The 3692-nt window shown below is 37.3% G+C and overlaps 1 pseudogene; it reads right to left on the reverse strand.

Annotated features, from left to right (window-relative positions):
* Positions 1–2857: 2857 nt before the first annotated feature.
* Positions 2858–3270, reverse strand: LOC137945054 (preprotein translocase subunit SCY1, chloroplastic-like; annotated as a pseudogene).
* Positions 3271–3692: the final 422 nt, after the last annotated feature.

The following is a 3692-nucleotide window of genomic DNA, read 5'->3' on the forward strand; positions in this document are numbered from 1 at the left end:
CCTTATTCTTCCTCCTCTTTTCTCCAAATTTGTCACTTCTTCTTCTTCTCACCCCTTACTCCTCGTCTACTTTGATTATACATCATGAAATCCTAAGTTTCAATATCTATCTGGTTGATTTATGTTTTTTACTACTTGGTGAGAATTTGGAGCAATGGCCAAATAAATCTCATCCTCATTCCTTGACAACCTCCTGGGTGCCTTACTAGTGCATGCAAAAAAAGGATTTCTCCATTCCATAAGTAAAAGAAGATGTTTCATCACATCTCGCAGGATGGTAATCCTCCTGGATAGAACCAGTAGGTTCAACATTCATAGCCAAATGACAATGGTCCAAATGAGACTGCACATGAGTGTTTGGCTCCCGCCTAACGCTTTGCATAAGAAAAAAAAAAAGGAAAAAAATTCAAGAGCAGTAAAAAATAATACACAACACACATGTGAACTTACTAAACTTTCACTCATGTTGTAAATTCAGACATAGTTCTAATATCACTTGATTTACAGTCACCATCATCTTTATTGGTTATCTATTAATCATGGATATGCCTGTTATTTATTTAAAATTTGAAGACATTTTCTCATGCAATAATATATTTTGTAAGAAACTCTGAACATACAAATAAACACCAAGAGGCCTTTTCCACATAAGAGCAAAGAAACTAAATGATTTTGTTGGGAATCGAACATAGATTCTCAAGTTAAAGTGGTGCCTTGTCCATTAGGCCACAAAGTCTTCAACGACTCTTAACTCTTCCATTACAAAATTCATGGACCGTCCAATAGATAAATAAAACGCAAGAGGAAGGATTGGGTTCAAATGGTATTGCATTTTAAGACATATAGATATTGTACCTTGGAGGTTATTTGTCATTGCAACAATTTCTAAACATTCAACCACGCAATATGAATTTGGGTCCATAAAGAATGCCACCTACAAAGTTTATTTCATATAAAGCTTGGACATCTCAACCACGTCTACGATTATGGTTTAGAAATCATGTTTTTTTTTATATTTGATGTTTTACTAACCCTACCTTAAGCTAGAATTTCAGATAAAGCATGTGCCTTCTCACAATCTATCTGGCACATGCAGTTTTAAAATAATTACTTATAAAATTTTATTATTTTTTCTTATATTAAAGTGAAGGTAATGAAATGAAATGTGTAAGATTTTTTAAAACCAGAAATTAATATTTTAAAAAAATTATTTACAAAATAACCTAAATTTATAATTTTAAAAAGCAAACTAATGTGGATGGATTACATGGCATTTACTGACATTGCAGATGACTTGGCTTACCAATGACGTGTTGGGTGACATGGAGTAAGGCACTATGGGTGATGATGTGGAGTAAGGCACCAATGACGTGTTTCACCACGCAAGCGATCGTACATGTCACCTTGTACTCATGTGTAGTTGATCGGTCAAATTTAGGTATTTGTGAAATTAAGTTGGTTATTTGTGTTATTATTTTAAAAAAATTAGATAGCGATTTTGAGAATGTGATCGAAAGATTTTGAGATTTTGTAATTGAATAACAGACCTTTAACATCTTTTTAATTACTGACTGTTTACGTTAATAGGATTATATTGATTAAAATAATTAATAACATTTATTAATTAATGTTCATTAATTATTTAAGTTACAATTTTACAATTAGATTTATACTTTAAAAAGTTACAAAATATTTTTCTCGATTCCGAAGAAACCAGGAGAAAAGTCTGTGTCTGAAACTGACGAATTCCACACTTTCCAACTGTCTTTTCTCGGTTCCGAAGAAACCAGGAGAGGTCCTAACTAACTGAATCAGTCCTAACTAACTGAATCCAAATAGATTGAGCATCTATGATTACTAACAACAAACTAAATCAAAATAGATTCAGCATTTATGATTACTAACTGGCATCAGTAGAATCCGAGTGACAGTTGCCAATTTAGGCAACTCTTTCCTGATTGGATTTGAATCAGAATCAGGATGCAACTACAAGTAATTTGCCGCGTTGTAAACCTATAAAATCCGCCTCATTCTCGTCGGTTTTACCTTCTTCCAGAGACTGCAGTGAGACTGAGATGGCAGAGAGTGGGAAAAGAAAGCGTTGCCGCAAGGTCGTTACAGACGAAGAAGCTGACTTACTGGCGTTTCTTGAGAAGAAGAGGCTGAAGCTAGAAGAGGAAGAGCGGCAGCCGAAGAGGAAAGCCGAACCGGAGTTGCTGGAATCACTTGCTAAGCTGTACAGCGATTTCACTGAGCCCGTATGGCTGGGCCAGAAGAGGATCACCAAGACGGACATACATCACCATCATCAGAGGTTCTTCATCCCTCGCTCCGTTGTCCAAAAGCTGAAGCCTCACCTGAAGTGTTGGGAGAGAGGTGAGATCGAACCCCACGATGGTTCGGGCATTTACGTCTCCGTGATGGATCCCTTAGGGTGGCGAAGGGAGCTGAAGTTGAAGCGGTGGCCGAGTCTGCAGCAATGGACTCTCCTTCATGGCTGGCAGGTGCTCGTTGACGTCAACGAGCTACGGGAAGGAGACCATATTGTCATCTGGGCGTACCGTCATGGCCCCAATAACCAGCTCGGCCTCATCCTTCAACGAATGCCTCTGTAACTTTTCAACGAGAAGGACGACGAGATTCAAGAAGCCAGTGCGTGCATAATTTTCTTTCTGAGTCACTGTAATTTCTGTTGTTCGATGTAAGTACAAAATTATACGAGTTCTGAATCATAGAAAATTCATTATTTGGTTGTAATTCTTTCTAAAGGGGAAAAAAGACAGCGGATGTATCAATCCCAATAGGAATTTTCTGGAAATTCCAAATTTCCTTTCTTTAGGATACAGAAAAACAGTATTCATCGAAAATAAATAAACCTTTGCAAAAATAGATACTGCTCCGCAATCAGACATGTTTTCATCAGCCCCCAAATTTCAATGTTCTTGTACTTGTGGGATATTATCTCTGCTTGAACTTTCTTGCAGTATCAGTAGCACATCCAACAAGAATAAGCAACGGATGTGCCAGCAAACCCACGAAATGCAGTCAGATGCGTGGTTTGCCAGAAAGGCCGAACCCAGAACCGATATCCGACTGAGAACCTGCATTCCAAACTTTGTTGCAACGTCAACAAAGTACAGAGCAAAAACTAGTTCTTAAAGAAAGTGGTTCTTAATGTACTTCGGTTTCGATGAAGACAGCTGTGCTCTTGCCAGGTCGAACAAGTGGAATTGAAGCACCCTGCCGCTTCAACTGCTCACTCACATCATTTTTTCAGAACTGAAATCCAGACGCTGATTATACAAAGTGTGGTTTGAGAATCCTTTTTTTTTTGTTGGTGTAAATAAACAGGCTTTCAACATTAGATTGCTTCATTCATGATCGTACACTATGTCAAGAACTTATTTTGATAATACTAGAAATGTAAGGGCCACATCTACATCATACAGACATTTGGAAATATGTTATTGAAGCCTGCATTAGATCATGGTTCTGTTGCCTTTTCCTTCATTTTTATGAACCTCCATTACTGGACCCTCCATAATTTACAGTCTACTCATTTGGTTCCTAAAAATTGGAAGGAAACAACTAGGATGAATGGACAGATAAATAAAAGGATTTCAACATTTTATGGCTTCATTCAAAATGGTACACCATACCCAGAACTTATTTGATAACATATAGAATGCAAG

The sequence above is a fragment of the Aristolochia californica genome, unplaced genomic scaffold (assembly GCF_029961685.1).
Source record: "Aristolochia californica isolate CCGP_79_NKW_82.1479 unplaced genomic scaffold, dmAriCali1.0.hap1 SCAF_1, whole genome shotgun sequence".
In the NCBI taxonomy this organism is placed as follows: domain Eukaryota; kingdom Viridiplantae; phylum Streptophyta; class Magnoliopsida; order Piperales; family Aristolochiaceae; genus Aristolochia; species Aristolochia californica.